This window comes from Octodon degus, unplaced genomic scaffold, assembly GCF_000260255.1.
Source record: "Octodon degus isolate 3935 unplaced genomic scaffold, OctDeg1.0 scaffold00122, whole genome shotgun sequence".
Lineage (NCBI taxonomy): Eukaryota > Metazoa > Chordata > Mammalia > Rodentia > Octodontidae > Octodon > Octodon degus.
In genome coordinates, this window is record NW_004524698.1 from 3,658,750 (window position 1) to 3,678,830 (window position 20,081).

The window sequence follows — 20,081 nt, forward strand, 5'->3', positions numbered from 1 at the left end:
TGAAAATCTTTGCAGCTCTGCATTAAAGGAACCATAGCACTCTGGGTAATGGGCTGCCCTGGGGTGGGAGGTGAGGGCTGCAGGAGTGTGGGCTCCTCAAGCCTCATTTCCATACAATGCACATGAAAATCAGTTTCATGCTCTATAGTTTCATCTCCTGTTAGAGTGCCCTTAAATGTGAGCCACAGTAAACTGAGGTCCAGGAATTTGATACAACTCAATATAAAAAATTCATGAAATCTTTCTGCACTGCTTACTCTACCTTTTCCAATTGCAACCAAGTAATTGCGTTTTAAAATTTTAATGTGCTTCTTTCCTTTGCTTTCCTAAAGATACTACTTTTACTTTAATCTGCTCTAGGCATATGACTGGCAGAGATGAAAGTCTGATATGGGAGGAAAGCAGAGAAAAAGGCTTTCAACTGTGGGCTGGTGATTTGCACCTCTGGGTTCCCCGTCCCCCCAGTGTAACAAAAGGTGTCTTCTTAACTCCTCAGTGCAGAGTCTTCCGTTTGGATTGATGTTAAGTTTTTTTGCTACAGTATGGGTAGGGATGGAGGAGGAGGACTAGGTTGGTGAAAAATTAAAAATATTTCCCTGCTTCCTATCTGCGTGCCCTGTAAGTTAACTTGTGTGACCCTGAAATCTCTCTGCACTTTAGATGCCCCCTGTGCCTCAGCTGCCCAGGCAGCTCCTTGCTACACCTCCCCGCTTTGGCCAGGCAGGCACAGGACCCCACATTCACATAAGAACTGCAGAGCCAGGACTCAGCTATTGCAGCTTATGACCTGGAAAGAAATCAATGGTTTCCACGGTGCTTCAGCTTCAAACCCTGTGTGAGTCTGTTTATTCTGCTCCCTGTGTGGGGAACTTTTTCTTCTGCACTTGAAAAAGCCCATTAGTCCCTCAAGAGCCAGATCAAACATCACACCTGGGGCATTTCTTGAGAACTATTTTCTCTCCTACTCTCCCCTCTAAGCTGAATTCATCATCCTGACCTTTGGGCTACAAGGTTGCCTGCCTTTCTAGTGTAGAAGATGACCACTGTTATACTTCACAGCTTCTGACAGACCCAGGCAAACATCAGGGCTCCAGCAAGTGTTGCTGAGCTAAGTGACTAAGTTTGCTGCTTTGTCTTCCTCATATCGCATCTAAATGACCTTCAGTTATATTTGCTTTTGGTCTCAATACTGCCAAGTTCCCATCATCCATAGTAGTACTATAGAGTACTACTCTGCCATAAAGAAGGATAAGCTTGAGACATTTTAGCCCCTTGAGACCATAGTTCTAAATGAAATAAATTGGACACACATGTTCAAATCTCTCATGATTTCTCTGGTGTGAGAAACCAAAACTGTAAACAAGGGCCAGCATCTATAGTAGATATTGGGAAATGGGAAGAAAACGTTCGAATGATAAGGAGAACAAGGGAGGGGGGAGACAGGGAAAGGAAAGAAGGGTTAAAAGAAAGAAGAAAAAAATGAAAACAAGACTTCTGTAAATAAAGAGGCAAAAAGAGGTTGAAGAAAGAGGAGGAAAATGGGAAAAACAAGCAAGATTCATCATGAACAGATACAAACTCCATACGATAAATGTGACCATTATGTGTATCTACAATGCACCAATAAAAGAAACAGTAAAAAACAAAATACTGAGAAGTGTTCTTTCCTGTCCACTCATCAGAGTGCACAATTCAAAGGCCACCCAGCACAGGCGCTCATAGCGCCACTGACTGGATTGGGTGTCTTAGCTCAGTGCTTCCATTCACAAAACGCCGGGCTCTGAAGAGACGGCAGAAGCCATCTGGGGTGGCCTGCGCCTGGTGTGTGCCCTGGGGAGCACTGCGTACCCTTGCTGAGGACCCCCCAGGCAGGATGTGTGTGGGCTTAGCTCGGGCTCTCAGATGCTACAAGGTCAGGTCTTTGTTCAGGTCCTACCAGCACTGATAGACACCTTCTATGTGGATGGTTGCCATGAGGATGGAAGTCGTTAGCTGCCAAGGCCATTCCGCTGCCTCCTCTTGACAACAATAGTAACATCTAATATTTAGTAGATGTCTGCTGCTGTTAAGGCATTTTGCTGACAACAGAGGGACAAAAAATACAGCACAACAAATGAACCAGACTTGTTCTTTCTTTCTTTTTTTCTTCTTTTCCCTGTATTTTAGGGAAGGATCTATAGGGTGTTCAGGTTTCACTACTAGATCGGACTCGTCGTGATTATCCTGTTTACAGCCTCCCAAGTGCTGGAATCACAGGCGTGCACCACCAGGCCCAGTCTCATTCGCTGGCTCAGTGTGCCCCGGGCTGGCATGACAGGCCCAGGGCTCGAATCCCTGGCCCCTGCACCTGCATGCAGGTGCTTTAATCTGCTCAGCTGTTTGGCTGGCCCTCAGACTTGTCCTTAAGCAGACACTCTAGGAAAGGAACCAGCCAGTCAGACAAACCCAGTCCAATGAGGGAGGTGAACTTAGCTGAGAAGTTTTTCTGGTGGACAAAGCGGGAAGCAGTTCAGCAACAGGAAATAGAATGTGCTACATCAGAAGAATTATTTGGGGAGATAATTGTTTGGAGCTTCTGAGCCTTTAGAAAGGCAGTAGTGGGGGTAGTGGAGAGACAAGGGATGAGCTGAAGAAAGAAGCAGGAGTCAGATCGCAAAGGACTTTCCTTGTTATGCAAAGGAATTGATTTTCATTATGCTGCCATCGAGGACCTATGGGGAATTTATGCAATGGAATGGAGGCATTTTAGAAATACTGCTCTGGTCTCATTAAGATTGAGGCTTAGGGAGGCGGAAGACTGACAAGGACGTGATTCTAGTGTTTGAGGAGAGTAATGATGAGGGCCTGGGTTAAGAAGGTGGAGGATGGAGAAGAGGTAAATGATGACATGGGCCAGAGGGATAGAGCCAGAGTAGCGCTCAGGTGTTGTACCTTGGGCTGTGAGTGAACGGCAGTGCTGCATGGAGCTGGGGTCATTCGGGTGAAGATAGCTAAGTCATCATTTTTATCTTGTGCTTTTGAGAAGGGCTAGCTAAAGCTACTGATGTGGTCCTGACAGCCCCTAGAAAGAGGAAAGGCTGCTTGAGGACCCCAAGGGACCCAGAGCAGACAAGAGAGGAGGCAGAGTAGAGGAACAGGAGAGTCATGCTGAGGAAGGCAAAACTTTTGAGAAAGTATCCCAGAGATTAATCGCTGCAGAGAGGAACAGAACGTGTTCTTTAAAAAACGTCCTTTATTGCTGGGAATGTGTCTGTAATCCTAGCACTCAGGAGGCTGAGCTAGGAAGACCATGAGTTTGAGGCTAGCCTGGGCTGTATAATCAATTCAAGGCCAGCCTGGGAAAGATAGTGAGTTTGAGGCTACCCTGGACCACATAGTAAGACTGTTTCAAAAACTTAAAAGCATTTTTTTATAAGTCATCATTTTAGCCACTATGAGGGCTCCCAGGAGAAGAGTTGCAACCGGATCAGAAAAGCAGAGTTCAGAGCCAAAGAGAGAAGTACAAAGAATTCTCTTTTTTCATTCTGTCCTGCCTCCCTCTCTCCCTCCCTCCCTTCTTTCCTTCCTTCTTTCTTTCTTGTCATGCTAGGGATTAAACCCAGCCCCTCACATGACCCAGGCAAGTGCTGTACCACTGAGCCACATCTCCAGCTTCATGAGAAATGTTTATAAGAGCTTGCATGGAAAAGAAAGAGTATGACAACTAGAACTGTGTTCTTTAAAAGCATACAGGGGCCCGGGAGACAGCTCAATGGACTTAGGAAAGTGCAGGGACTGTGGTTCTATCTCAGTTCTGGGGAGACTGAAAATAGGAGGATCACTATGAACCTGAGCTGTGTAGTGAGCAAATGCTACAACAACCAAATACATTAAAAAAAAGTGTACAGTAGGTCCTGGGAGTGTGGCCCAGTGGCACCTACCCTGCCTGAAGGCTTCATCCCAGAATGGGGCAGGGAAGGGAAAGTAGGATTGACTTGTACCGGCTTTCATGCTGAGAGGAAGCTGACACAAGAGAAGAATGGGGGGTTGTAATGCACACAGGAAAGAAGTAAAGAGGAGAAACAAGAATCTGATTTTGCAACCCTACTGTTTCACCTTCAAAATGGCAAAAAGGCTCATTCATATCTCACTCACTGCAAGCATAAGCCCATGAGTATAAACCTAAACCCTAATAGTTTTTCAAAGAAGACTTTGAGTAAATGAACCTTTTTAAAAGGACCTGGAGGGACAGGTAGTGTGTTAGCTGTGACATAGATGTGGTAGGGTCAGTAGACTGCCCAGCACAGAAAAGTGATTAGTGAGTGTTTGCTGAATGCATAAGTGAATGATGATTTTTGAGGTGTGGTAAGAGGGCAGAAAGATTTAGAGGAGCACAATGGGTCTAACAGAGGGCTGGCCAAATAGCTCAGTGGATTAAAGCGCCTGCTTAGGTAGACACAGCAGCCGGGGTTTGATCCCTGGCGTGCTGTGCTGACCCAGCTCTTTGGGAGGCTGAACACAAGGCAGATCCCTACGAGTCCAATCTACATAGTGAGACCCTGTAGACCCTTACTAAAAAATACAAGAATAAACAAATAAAAATTAAAATGAAAATTGTTCTAACAGAGGAAGTCCTATAAAAAGGTTTTCTTCCTAACATTTTATATTAGCACCCCAACATTACTTAAATGTCTGTAAAACACTCTCTTAAGAACTGACATCTCTTGACCAATATTAACTAGGGCTAACTGTTCTCCTGCAGCCAGAGCCTACCAAATTCTAGATGGTAACAGCCCAGCTGGTTTAAATGAGTTTCCATGGTTACACTCATACTCTGGTTTCTATGGTTACATCTCCCGGTCCCTCATAGGAGTTAGATATTTATTTGAAATTTTAAAAGATTTCTTTTTCTCACCTGCCTACACAGATATCTGGGGTCCAAAGGTCTAGGAAAGTTTCGGTCATAAAATCTGTGACAGAAATGATCAATTCTGGAAGGAGAGAGGACTCATTCAATGGCGAGGGATTATTGCCGTGGGCTGAAGATTCCATAGGATGAGCCTGAGCATTTCGCTAAATTAGGAGGGAAGGGAGGGTACCTGGACCAAGGGAATGGTGTGCTATTTGGAATGTGGCTCCTGCAGGCAGGCATGGGACGCAATGCAGAGCTGGAGGAGTTCTCCATTACGTCCCTTTAAAGCTATCATTCCCCTTTTACACCACGCTGTAAGCTGCCTGCATTTATTTCTCCCGCAGCCCTTGTTTCAAATCATCTTGGCTAGCAGGGCTCAGCCAAGCGTCTGCTGAAAGGACCCAGCCTAGGTCCTCTCTGGGATCTGAAGGTCCCTGGCAGAGTGAACCCACGTGTGACTCTAGCGCCCCCTTGTGATGCATCTAGCAATTTCTGTTCTGCCTCACTTGGAAAACAAGGGCTGTTTTCTATGGCTGTCATATAGGAAGAAAGTGAGTAGACTTTCTCCAGATAGTGATTTATCCATCTCTCCCTCCCTACCACAGACTTCCCTGGGAAGATGTTATATTTAGCCTAGGAACTAGAAGTAATATTAATGAAAAGAGAAGATGCGGCCTTCTGAGCATTCACAATCCAAGGGTAGGGAGAAGAGGGAGAACAAGTCAATAGCGCCCAATAGTCCCCAGAGCCTGGGAGAGAACGACTGGTCTCCAGCTGGTGGGGGAAGCTGTGTGCGCTTATGATATAGAGGACTTTCTTTCTTTCTTCTTTCTCTTTTTCAGTCAAGCTCTCACTATGTGCTTCAGGCCAGCCTTGAACTCACTTTGTAGCCCAGGCTGGCCTCAATCTCGAAGTGATCTTCCTTCCCCAGCCTCCCAAGAGCTGGGATTACAGGGGGGTGTCACCTCACCTGGCTAGGGGATTTTCTTGAGATGAATGGTTGAAGACTCTGTTCCTCAAGATTGAAAGATGCAATAACAACACAATTTTATCATCAAGATTCTATCATTAAAATAAAACAGAGGTGAAAATGCAATACTAGCTCTTTTTACCTGGGGCATACACCTGGTGGCTTCAAAATTGATCAGCAGTCAGCATCAGTACAAATAGGTAGCACTGTGGAAAACCCAGGATGCTTTCAATAGGGACAAAATATAACGTGATAACCTTGGTTGACATCTGTGGACAGCCAGCGCAGAGCTGGAGGCGGCTCCTGGGAGGAACAGGGTCTTTACTGAGCAGGAGTGGAGAGGGGATAGGGGTGGCACAGACAGAGGCTGGGCTGGCAGGAGGAAGGGACACCCTCCCTCAGCATGGAAAGCCTGGGGAACCAGCCACACCCTTGAACTAGAGTGCCACAGAGTCATTGAGAGACTTTAAAAGGGATGTAACATAATCAAATTTGCATTTTATAGAGGTTCATTTCTTGACCTCATGTTCATAATCCAGTCGAATGACTCCTGAGCTCTGTTCCTGGGCGACCCTCTTGTGGGCAATTCTCATTCACAGGAAGAGAGTAAAGGTGGAAACCCAGCAGCCACGTTGGCTGGGTTCTGGTGTTTTCTCCCAGAGACAGTCAATCTTTGCATCTATAAGTATGTTTTGATTTAAAGCAAATATTGAGTTCTCTTTTGAACATCCTAGTGGAGATGCTGCAGGTGCTTAGTCTTGCCGGCCAAACATGTTGAGTTCTAAAAAATGTTTTAATATTTGTTAATCTAGCAGGTGAAAAATCATTTCTTACTGTATTTTTAAAAATGTATTTTTATTTTTGTCTCTTTTTTTTTTAACTGTAATTGGTTTTTTTTTGGGGGGGGGGTTACTGGGGATTGAACATAGGACCTTGTGCTTGCCCTGCAAATACTTATTCTACTGAGCTATCTCTCTGGGCCCTAAAAATTTGAGAAGGGTTTTTCTTTTGTGGCTACTTCTGGCTGCCGTAAAAGCGGATCTGGTGCAGCTTCTGGAGCTGGGAATCGAACTGTGGTCCTCTGCGTCTGACTGCATTTGCCCTAGCAGCGCTGTAAAACAACTGAACTATCGGGCAAGGCCCCATAATGTTGAGGAGGATTTTTTTTTTTCTGGCTCCAGTTACCTTAAAGGTGGGTGTAGTATGGCATATGGAGCTGGAGATAGAACTGCGGTCCCACAAGCTGGGTTTGCTCAGGCAGGTGCTTAAACAACTGAGCTAATCAGCAAGCCCTCATTTTTATTTTAAAGAGAAAAAAAAAACAAAAACCAAATTTAAAAGAAGATAATAGGAGGGTAACCATGGTTAACACATTGTGTATTGTTATCTTTAAATTAGTTACCCAGAGTACAAGATATTTACACTTGATTGTCTAAACAAGATTAGCACAAGACAGTCTTTTTAATGAACTAAGAGAAATTTGTAGTAAAACTATCTTAACACACACACACCTTTTTTTTCTTTTCTCCATTCCCCAGTTTCTCTTTCCTTTTGAAGTTTCTTTCCATTTTACAATATCTATATACATTTTGGATCTTATTTGCTCTTTCAGTGTCTCCCATTTGGGAGACAATACAATGTATATACATGTGTCTGCTTTATTCATTTATGAGTATGGTCTCAGAGTTGCATCCATTTACCTATAAAAGTCTCTAGTTTATTCTTCTTTATGGTTAATACTCCACCATATAAAAAAAGAGCATATCATTTTATCCATCTCTCAGATGTTGGGCATTTGCTTTACTTCTAATAGCTAGTTATTACAAATTGTACTGCTATGGTAAGATGTTTTTAATTCTTTGTGGAAGAAACCCAGAAGGGGAGTAGCTGGGTCGAATAGGACCTCCAGTCCTAGTTTTTTGAGGCATCTCCACACTGATTTCCACAGTGGTTGCACCAGTGTACATTCCCATCAACAGTGAAGAAGGGGTCCTCTTATACCAAAGCCCCTCCAGCATTTGAAGTTGGTTAATTTCTTGATAATAGCCATTCTTTCTGTGGGGAGGTGGAATCTCATTGTTGTTTTCATTCGCATCTCTCAAATGACCAGCGATGTTGAACATTTCTTCATATACGACGTGTTTGCTGTCTGTATTTCTTTCTCTGAGAAATGTGTATTCATCTCAGATGCCCATTTTTGGACTGGGTCTTTAAATTTGGGAGGTCTGAATTTTTTTGAGTTCTTCATATGTCCTCAAGGGTAGTAACCCTTCATCTGAGGAACAGTTGGCAAACAAACTTCTTTTTCCCCCCACATTGTGCATTGTCTCTTCATTCTGTTGCTGGTTTCTCTTACTGTGAAAAAGCTTTTTAGTAAGATGATAGAGTCTCACGATATAGTTCAGGCTGGCCTTGAGCTCACTCTGTAGCCCAGGATACAAACTTGAACTCGCCGTGATCATCCTGCCTCAGCCTCCCAAGTGCTGGGATTACAGGTGTACACCACCACACCCAGCTCCTGTCTCACTGTATTTTTAATTTGCTTTTCATTCCATGCATTTTCTGTTATACCGACCTGTTATCAATGTTTTTAAAAACTGAGTTTTTAGGCATTGGATTATCCTTTGGAAGCCCTTGCTCATTGTAAGATTACAAAGAATAATTTTGTCTTATATAAAATATATTTGTATAAAATTAAAAAAAAACCCCTCCCATATTTTCTCCTAGAACTTTATGTTTTAGATCTAAAAATATTTATCTGGGCTGGGGAGATAGCTTGGTGGTTCAAACACCTGCCTGGCAAGTGCAAGGACCCACATTGGATCCCTGGTACTACATGTCACACTGGGCCGGAACCCCTGGCATGGTGGTGCACGCCTATAATCCCAGCGCTGGGGAAGCTCAGACAGGAGGAATCACTGTATGTCAGAGCTGTGTAGCGAGACACTGTACCAAAGAAACATTTTTTAAATTTTTAAAAATATTTATCACCATTTTGTATCTGTAAACTCAAAATAGAATAGATATACAGCTACTTTCTCTTAACTCAATGAATAGAAAAATTTGTACTAAAAGTGTTTGGACAGGATGTCATGTCTGAATCTTGTACTACGAATGACCACTAAGACAACAATATGCAATGTATTAATTATTGAAACTGTCCTACTAATAGGTTTTGAAACAGTCTCATTGCTATTTTTCAATAAAATTATTTAAAATTATTTATTTATTTCAAATTTATTTTGGTCCATTATGGGAGACAGATCAAGTATTTACAAATTAAAAAAAAATTTTTTTATTGAACACTGAGGTCGTCCGGCGGTGGGTTCCGCCGTTTGGAGGCTGCTGTCAAGATGCCGGGGAGCTTTGGCGAAGGGCTCGCATCGTCCAAGGCAATCGAGGGTTTTGTGGAGACCTGAAGCGTGGCGGCGGACAGCGTAGCTCCGAGCACAGAGCTCGGGAGCCCCTGGGACTCCTGCGCCGGATCATCACGGGCCACCGCTGGAGTAACGCTGGGGAACTGACGGAGCTGATCCGCAGGGAAGGCAGGAGGACCACGGCCGCGCAGCCCTCCGAGACCCCCGAGGGAAACACGGTGCGGAGAGTGCTCAAGATCATGCGCGAGGAATTCGGCAGCCTACACGGATGGGCGCAGCGATCAGCAGGAGCCCCTGCACAAGCTCTTGGCCTCCGGAGGCCCGAGCGAGGATTGCAGCCTACATTATGCTCAGCTTCTTTCCAATATCTTTGAAGCGATTAATGAGCTGCTGGTGGAGCTGGAAGGCACAACGGAGAACACTGCAGCCCAGGCTCTTGACCACTGGGTTTTCGAGAACAGTAGAGGCCTTCCTGAAAGAGGCTGCCCGAAAGAGAAAATTCCGTATCATTGTGGCAGAGTGTGCTCCTTTCTGCCAGGGTCATGAAATGGCTGTCAACTTTTCCAAAGCTGGAATTGAGACAACTGTCATGACTGATGCTACTATCTTTCTTTTTTTTTTCCTGGTACCAGGGAATGAACTCAGGACCTTGTGCTTGGCAGGCAGGTGCTTAAGCCACTGAGCTATCTCCCCAAGCCAGATGCAGCTCTTTTTGCTGTAATGTCAAGAGTCAACAAGGCGATCATCGGCACCAAGACCATCCTGGCAAACGGCGCCCCGAGAGCTGTGACAGGAACTCACACTGGGGCACTGGCAGCAAAAACACCACTCCACCCCCTCATTGTCTGCGCGCCCATGTTCGAGCTTTCTCCACAGTTCCCCAATGAAGACAATTTATTTCACAAGTTTGCGGCTTCTGAAGAAGTCCCCCCTTTTACAGAAGGCAATGCCCTAGAGGAGGTCAGCGTTCACTGCCCTGTGTTGGACTATGTCCCCCGCCCCCCAGCTCATCACCCTCTTCATCTCCAACATCGGTGGGAACGCACTTTCCTACGTCTACCGCCTGATGAGTGCGCTCTACCACCCAGACGACCAGGGCCTGCGACTGGCATTCGTGCTCAGAGCAAGTCTCCGGCAGGTGGAGCCGCAGGGGACTTGAGCCGCAGCTTGGGGGGGGGGGTCCCCGCGGCCGACAGAGTCAAGGTGAAGCAGCTGCACACCCATCCCTGGCGTCTCGGCCGCCCGATTGCGAGGCTCCCGTCCAGGACTGTTTCTTGCCTTTCAGAATTTGACAGCAGCGGGGCTGAAACTATTGATTTTGGAGCCTCTTGGTGACCTGGCAGCATCTGTTTCAGGAATCTGGACTTTCTGGTTCACTGTTGTGTTAAGCACAACACACCTCGGATACAACTTCTACCCAAAAGAGGCTCCTGCACCTTTTCCTGCGCTGTGCCCATAAAAGCTTCTGCAAAGTTCCCAAGTTTACTTATTGTCCTCAGCTCCCATTGAACCGAGGTAGCAGCAGAACCGTTTGTCTTTTCTTGAGGGAAAAGTAAAATTTAGAGGTGGAAATGAAAGTATTTAATTTCCTTTTATAATTCACTGGAATTACTCACAACTTGTTCAAGTCACCGAAGATGATGTTTCTGGGAACTCTGATCACCAGTCACCTAAAAGGACACCCTCCGGCCTTGGGAGCACCTGGCAGCCCCTTGAGCTTCCGCAGGGGCCTTCTTGTTTCCTGTTACCAGGACTGTAAACTGGGATAATGTTCTGAAAGACAACTTGGAACCTACCCTTTTACAGCTATTTGCACAAGCACACAAAGACATGTTCTCTGTAGCAGTTATGTCACGGTCTAAGTGTTTAGCAATAAAGGAAGCTTAAGTAAGAAAAAAAAACCACCATTATTTATTTATTTGTATTTTGAGGGAAGGGTCTACAGGGTGTTCAGGGTCTCACTACTACACTGGACTCGTAGTGATTCCCCTGTTCACAGCCTCCCAAGAACTGGGATTACAGGTGCGCGCCACCATGCCCAGTCTCAATTGCCATCTCAGTGCACCTTGGTGCAGGGCCAGCACAGCAGGCCCAGGGATCAAACCCCGGGCCCCTGCGCCTGCTTGCAGGTGCTTTAATCCACTGAGCTATTTGGCTGACCCTTATTTATTTATTTATATGTATGTATGTATTTGTGCAGGGTCTCGCTATGCAGCTCAGACTTGTAGTGATTCTCTTGTCTCAGCCTCACCAGCACTGAGATTACAGGCTTGTGTCACCACGCCCAGTCTTGGAGGCTCAGCATGCCTGTGCGGGTGGGAGCCGGTGTGGTATGTGGTGCCAGGGATCAAACGTGGTCCCTGCGCATGCCTCAGCAGGTGCTTACCCGGTAAGCTATCTCCCCAGCCCAGATCAAGTATTTTTTTTTCCCATTTTTCTATGCAGTAGCTTTAACATCATCTATTAATTTACTTTTCCTCCAAGTCACTCGAAATGCCACCTTTGTTTTTGTGTCTGTTTTAGAATATTCTATGAAAGATGAACTTTAATTCCTTTCCTAACATTGTCCTTGAAGGATGTTTATTGCTGCTTGGTTTTTCAGTACGGGAGAGGCTTGAGCATGCTTATACATGGAGGGGGAAGAGCCAGGAGATGAGTGGAAGAAATGGAGCTTCAAGAATTAGTGATAGATAAACTGGGCATGGTGGCACACATCTGTAATGCCAGCACTCGGGAGGTTGAGACAGGAGGATCTCTGAGTTCGAGACCAGCCCAGGGACTACAAAAGTGAGCACAAGGCCAGTCCAAACTGCATAGTGAGACCCTCTCTCTTAAAAAAAAGAAAAATAGAATTAGTGATAGGTGCTTACCTCAAGAAGGGAATGTGTGGTCTGAAATTTTTAAGCTTAGTTTTTTGATGATGTGAGGCTGTTCTCCTTGTAGGTCATACACAGTTTATCTGTCCCCTCTTGCCTTTCCAGTCTAGACTTTGTGTCTGTCACTTAACTGTTCCCTCCTGGGCATATCTGTCCCCTCTTGCCTTTCCAGTCTAGACTTTGTGTCTGTCACTTAACTGTTCCCTCCTGGGCATTCTACTTCTTCCAGCCTCACCTGGATCAATCCTAAAGTTCACCTTGGCAGAGGGGGATCGGTAGACATCCACAAGACAGCTTCTCACCCCAGCCCGGGCCCTGAGCCTCGCCTTGTGCTTGTCTTGGTTCAGCTCCCTTTCTCTTAGCCTTAAATGTATATCCCAAACCTTTAATGCCCTAACTCCCACCACAAATGACCTATCTCATCCACATGCTCCACATGATGCCTGTGGTTGAGACTCCAAAGATTTATATGTAAAAATTTGAGTAAATCAGCCTTTTTGAAAAGAAAACATCTATCATTTTTATGGGATTCTCAGCATCCCAGAAAGTTAAAACCTACTCTCACAAATTGAGTATGCCAGGTGTGCTCTCCCTCAACTTCCTGACCCTCTACCTGCAATCCTACATGCACCAGTAATCACCATTACCTCATTTTTAATTTACTCTCTGATGTTAGATCCTTCTTCCTATTTATTCAAGGACAACTCCTATACATCATCCTTTAACTGCAGCCTTCCAGCAATGTATGCTTTTTCTTCAAGAACCAGCTTTCTCTCTCCATTGTGTTTTCCTTTCAAGCAAGGCTCTCATTCCTAATCATACACACAATACAGCAGCAGACATGCTCTGAACCCCTTGGTATCGTTTTTTAAGATCCCCAGGCATCCTGATGCTGCTTCTCCATGATAAGATCAATACTTGTCCATGTATTTGTCCTGTGCTCCCTGCATTGCAGGATTCAAGCCTATCCCATGTATCTGTCCTCTCCACTAAACTGTCAATTTGGGAATTATGTTTTATTTATTTTTATATCCCCAGGCCATGTCTTACACATTATGGAATGTCAGTAAGTACATGTAGCCAGGAAACCGGGCATGGTGGTGCACAACTGTAAGCCCAGTGCTGGGGAGGCTGAGACAGAAGGATCACTATAGTCTGAGCTAGCTTCATAGTGAGACTCTGTACCAAATAAATAATGATTAAAAATAGTAATAATACTACACGTAGGCAGAATCTAATCAACAGTACTGTTATTCTCTAGACCTTCTTAGATTATTTTTTATCCCCCTTGAGCTGTAGAAATTAGAACAGGAAAGTTTTCTAGGTAGACACCACATAGGTATGGCTAAGTACAGCTCATATATTCCCCTTGTAGTTTTTCTTCTCCTATTAGCTAGTATTCTGCTATTTATTTATTTATTTTGGCCATAGCTATATACTGAGTTGGTCTAAATGACTCCTCCACTTTTTTTTTGCATTAAAACTGAGAACTCAAAACTCATGTTATACTAAGTATAATTTATATTATCAATGCCTAAATTAATGCTATTCCTGTCCACAGTATAAAATAAAAAATCTCATCTTCTGTTGTCCTTGGAATGATACATTACAAATTATCTGAATTGCTATGTATAAGAGGCCAGCAGCACTATGGAAACATGATTAATTACTAATGATAACAATTTTTTTTTTAAAAGAACTACTTGACAATATTTTTTAAAAGTCATTTCTAACTACTTCATTGTAACTTTTTTTTTTTTTAACTGGTCTCCTTTTTCTCTTCTTTAAATTTTTGCCAGGCTGGGGGTATAGCTCAGCGACATAAGCACCTGTCTAACAAGCACAAGGTCCCGAGTTTGATCCCCATACCGCAAAAAATTTTTTTTTGCCTACCTAGGGTACATTTCTTTATTTTGATAACAACACTGTCAGTTTCTTTTAGGGAACCACTAGAAATTACGTATCTGCAGAGCACTGGGGTACTAGTCCCACCCAATAATGACAGTGGTTAACTGGGAGCTTCTAACACCAGCTCCAATCTTGGACTTGCAGAAGTGGAGTCAGATCTGGCTCCGACTGTGGCTAACCTCTCTTCTGGGCTTCTCATATCTGAGACATGATTAATTACCAAAGGCAGGCAGGCTTTTTTGCCATTGACTGGGTTGGAGCTAGCAACTGTCACAGTTTTTCTCTTTCTTATTTGTAGATGGAAGGGCTACCTTTTGGAATTGTACTGTGACTTTCAAATTGCAGCCAGATGTGGTAAGCTTACTGTGTGGGCCTCCTTTTTCATCATCTTGGTGGTAAATGTACTTGATTCCACAAGATTTGAGGGAGGTGAGTAAGGATGGGGTGAGGAGGATTTTAGGGTCTATATTATCCTGTCAAGCAGAACCTACGCTAGCCTGTCACCTCTACAGCCTGTCGGGGTGTACGTGTGTCCCCCTTCCTTTTCTTAATCCTGTGAACTGGATGCTACCACATGCCCAAAGGGGCTCCACAATGGCCAAACTAACACTGACAAACCTCAGATGAACTGACCAGATAGGCAAGTGATAACTCATTTTGGTAAACAAAATATTAAGAAATTGTTGGGAATCAAAGATGGGACAGGAGCCATAAAAAGCACCAGTTGTTTTGGCCTTTATAGTATGCTAGTCTGGTTTTCAATTCCTACTTTGATTTAGGGAACTACTGTGGAGGACCACTTGAGCAGATCTCCTTGAAAGAAGAGCAACTGTCTCCTTTTTCACTGAGCCTGACCTTATTTCTTCTATAGATATGTACAGAGTTGGCTAGGAATTCTGTTTATCATTTCAGTTGGCCTTAAGCAATGTATATTGGTCTAGTTGAGGTGCTGGTGATTGTCTTTGAAGGTGGCATGCGTGTTTCCCTGGTAACCTACACCTACTGCTCTTTAATGTGAGCTGGGTAGGGACAGGATGGAAGCGCTAATGTTCCACGCTGCCAGCTGGGATTGAGCCCCGAGATAGAGGCTATGACTTCGTGGGGTTTGAAAGACTACATCAAAGCTGAAGCACCAGACCCCCCAAAACATTAGATACTATCTCAACAGCATAAAGCAGATTACTTTCTCTGCATATCCTCTCTGCATATGGCAGAGGTAAATGTAGGCCACCCACCTAGCTCAGCTCACCCATATTGCAATACTCTATAGCAAAGCCCTAGTGTCACTACCATTCCACAGGCAGGTCACCAGGCAGTCACGATACTTGGGACCAGGTACAGAAATACTACCTTTGTTGCTGTTGAGGATCTATCCCTCTCCACCACTGTAACTACCAGATGATTCTGCAAATGTTTCTTTCTTCTTTCTGAGGAATTCTAAACCCATGTGGGCACATCTGACTGACAGAGCCTGGCTATGTACCTGTGCTCTAGCTGCAAGGGAGCCAGGGATAATTATTTTTGGTCTTTTAAAAATTTTTTTATTTTTTTGTGGATCTGGAGGTTGAATCAAAAGCCTGTGCATGCTAAGCATATATTCTACCACTGACCTATACCCTCAACCGCTGCATTCTGTCTTTTGAATCCAGAGGTTCAGTGACTACAATCCAACATTGGTGATTCTAGAAATCTTTATATGTCATGTTTAAATCAAATCAGTCTCATACTTTGGAGTGTATTAGAGTTAGCTATGGAAATTGTGAAAAATAAATGCCTGGGTATAACTCTTAAGCCTATAGACAGAATCAAAACCTTTTACAGTAAAGCAAGGATACCTATATTTGTAATTAGCTTCCAGGATATTCAGATTCAGTTTGGAAAAGTGACTTAGGTGATTTTGTTGATATAATAGTCTACACCATTTGTATTAAACTATCATCTTCTATCACCTCAAGCCTACATATTATTCAGTCTGGTAAATGCTAAATAAGAGCTGCAATCCTACTGGATATAGATATTCACTCACTGATAAAGATTATATTTGGTTTTTAAAAATCCATGCTTTGTTCATAGAAGGAAACACTCAGGTTTCCCATTGTTGGGATGACACACAGTGCCCAGCACCTGCAGTTTAAGGTTCGGCTCACAGTCTCAGCCTCACACACCAGCTCCAACACAGAGATGGCATGAGGGAGGATGTCTTCTCAGTTCTTGGCAGCCAGGAAGCAGAGAGAGAAAGGGGGAGTGGGGGAGGGGGGGTGGCGCTTCTAGGTCGTGACCTCAGTGATCTGCTTCTAACCAGGCCCTGCCCTCTAATAATAGCCCAGTCAGCCACAAACTCAGCAGTGGGTGAACCCATGAAAAGTACAAGGCCTCCACGGTCTACTCACTTTTAGCATCTGAACATGTAAGACTTGTAGGAGACGTTTTAGATCTAAACCATAATATCATCTCTTTATGTCATTTTCTTAGAAGCAACACACTATAAAGGATAAACTAATAGTGTATACACTGATTGGCTGAGATTTTTAATCTTGTTATTGATAAACTATGGTGCAGTTACAAGTATTTTGAACTCTAAGATTCTCAGTTTTCAAAATAAAAATTTTATTAACCAATATATGAAGTTGTTTTGGGAGGATGAGGAAATTTTAAAAATTCACTTGTAATTAAAATTGAAGAATGGTCACAATTTCTAAGTGTATTTGCTGGTCAATATCAAATTAATTATATTTTTACCAGTTGTAAAAAGTAGGTATCTTAGGCTAATACTTTAAGTAGTATAGTACTATTTAGTCTTAACTTTGAAATGTTTCTCTTTCAAATTTCTATATTAAGACCTTGAATATTTTCTAGGTCTCAAGACAATGATTCATCTTTGCTATCCTTGAACATTTTATCTGTTACCTATTTTTTTTTTTTTTCATTTATGTATTTGGTACAGGGTCTCACTATACAGCTCAGACTTGTAGTGATTCTGTTTTCAGTCTCCCCAGTGCTGGGATTACAGGCATGTGCTACCATGCCTGGACCTGGTTGCTGGCTAGAGCACCCGGGGGGTGGGGCCGGCACGGCATGTGGCACTAGGGATCAAACCCGGTCCCTGCACTTGCTTAAGCAGGCACTTAGCTTGCTGAGCTATCTTGCTGGTCCTATTGTTAGCTTTCTTGCATCAGAAAATGCAGAAACTGGTATCTAAAAGTAAACTTGTTTGCTTTTTAAGTTCTTCAGTTAGAACAATGACTTGGTTTTCAAAACACAATGTAGCTAGTAATATTAATCAATCCCCTGAAAGAAAAGTCAAAATGTAGATACCATTCTTTAGTTTAGCTTCAGCATCTCACTCTTTCCTTTTTTGTGCCTTTTGCCCTTTTAATGTTCTGGACTTTTCAGATACTCAGTCAGTACCTCAAATTAATCAGAGGTCAGGACCTTTTAACTTATCTATTCTTTCCAATAACTTATCTACTTAAAAAGGTGTGTAATGAAACAGAATTGTTGGCAGTAGAAATCTTAAGTATTTGTGGTGGCTGGTTGGTAGATGTTTGAATAATGCCTTTTAGGAATTAATTCATTCAGGGCCAGAGATATAGCTCAGAGGCACAGTGCCTGTCTGGCAAGCAGAAGGGAAGGTCCTGAGTTCAATTCCTGATTGCAAAAAAAAAAAAAAAAGAATAAATTCATTCAACAGAGGTGACAGTCCACTATTCCCAAAGTACTATTGATATTGGTGATTGTAGTGTTACCAAATGATTATATACTTCTAAGTATAAAACACAGGAAAGTAGAATAAAGAACAAGAGGAGATCATTTGAATAAACATGTAGGTACAATTGCCCTCAAAATTGAGTTTATAATGGCCTTGGCTAATTGTTCAAAAAGGAGATTTTGTGACTCTAACTGTAAAATCCAATTCAATATGGACCTGGGAATCTGAGTTTAATCAAATTCTCCAGGTGATTCTGACAGAGACTGATAGAGACTATTCAAAGAGTACAAAAAAAAAAAAAAGAGTGAAAATAGCGATGTGGTGATTGGCAGCAAAATCCAGCCTCTTTAAAATTCAGAATCCAAACAGCTAGAAAATAACAATATGAGAAAGAGAGAAGTAGATTGCTGGGAATTGACAGGAAAATTAGAAGCTACAAGGAAGTTGAAGAGATGCAACACAATGCAGAGAAAAATATGAAACAGCCTTGAGTATCTATCACCTTGGCTTGTGGGGAGGGGAATGTGGCTCTGCAGGTGCAAGGTAAACACCCAAGGCTGGGAGGTCCAGGGAGACATGGCACCCTGGGTTGGTGGCATGGGCTTTGAGGGAGCCCACAGTTCTTGCAAACAGCAGAAGCAGCACAGGGTTTTGCTCTGAGGGGATTCCTAACATAGGGTGGGTATCTGCTGGCTCCAGCAGCGCATGGGAGATTTCAAGGATGATCCCAGGTTAAAGAACACACATGTGCAAAACACCAGCAACAGCAGACAGCATGAAGCAGAGCTAAGGGCAAGAGCACAAGAGTAGCCTGCATCTTTACTGTATAATTCTTACATGGGTCGTTATCACAGAGTACATTCTTGTATAGTGCTGTAACAAGTGCATGTTTAACTGTGCTAAGTCATGATTATATAACTGTATTCCACTGTGTGCCTGTATTAGATAAGCAGGGCCACAGGTTTCTGTAGATGCCCCTGAAGTTTGAAACAGTTTAAGTGGTTTCCCACACTGGGCGGCCACTAGAGAGAAGATCTAGTGTGGTACCTGCAATATTGCCAGAGAATGACTATTCAGGTGCCATTTCAGGACAAGGTATGGTTATTTAAATCTAGGACTTAGAACTGTGGGAGACCAGAGGCAAACTGAGGCTGAACTGGCCTCCTCTGTGAGCACAGAGGAGAAAGGCATCATGCAGGGGTAATGGCAGTTGCAAGTACCATGATAAAGAATATAACTGAGATGAACTTGTTTACCTGGGCATGCATTAAATGGATGTTGGAAGGCAGATGGTATTTTGGTTGCTTATACTTGTGTTCAGGTGAATAAAAGGAAGATGAGGCAGAGGTTATGGACTCCTGTGACTGCCCGCTGCTCACATGTTGCACTGACTCTGTGTCTATTTTGTCATCAATCCTTGTCCATCCCTGGGCCAGGGGACAAATTAGCAGCAGGAGTAGGTCTCCACAAGTGGCACCTGGGTAGAGAAGGCTTGGAAGAGTGGGCTGGTTCCCCATGGGTGATGCCTGGGAGAGGGACTTGGGGACCAGCAGCAAAGGCTAGTCTCTGACACAGAGCTATGTAATAATTTCACTTCAGGGTTCTCAGTGTAATGTGCTCAGAGTGCACAGATGAGAGACAGTCATACACAGGGTGCTGGCTAGATGGAGAGCCCCTGAAAAGTTTCAGCTTAGGCTGGGAAGGACACAGGTCCCACTTCTGTCTGCCTTCCCCATATGCCAACATGAACAAGAACACAAGGTCGTAAGCATGCTAAAGATGAGGGAGTAAAACAGTAAATGTGTAATAAAATCCCAAATTTCACAAAAGTATATGAATTAAGGGCTGACCAGCTAGCTCAGTAGATTAAAGTACCTACTTAGGCAGATAAAGGGACCAGGTTTGATCTTCAGTGTGTTGTGTTGGCCCTGCCCCAGGGCACACTGAGGCGGCGATTGAGACTGGGCATGGTGGTGCGCACCTGTAATCCTGACTCTTGGGAGGCTGAAAACAGGTCCAATCTATATAGTGAGACCCTGCAGACCCTCTACTAAATACATAAAAAAAAAAAAAATAAACAATGATGAAGAATTACAAAACATTTTTTCTTCATCACGAAAATTTTTTTTTTCATCATGAAAATTTTTTAAAAATCACAAAATTAAATGAATACAATTGATACTGCTATCCACTGATTTCTTTTTTCAGAAATATTATCCACTAAAAATGACATCTTTAATCAAAAGGCAGCTCTGTCCAATTTGCTTACACAAGAGGCCTTTTCAATCTGTTCAGAGGATAATTTATCATTTTAATAGCAACACCCCTTTTGTAGGTTACTGTTAAATTG

At 43.5% G+C, this 20,081-nt stretch overlaps 1 pseudogene; it reads left to right on the forward strand.

Moving 5' to 3' along the window:
* The first annotated feature begins 9,214 nt into the window (after positions 1 to 9,214).
* LOC101578957 lies at positions 9,215 to 10,397 on the forward strand (annotated as a pseudogene).
* Positions 10,398 to 20,081: the final 9,684 nt, after the last annotated feature.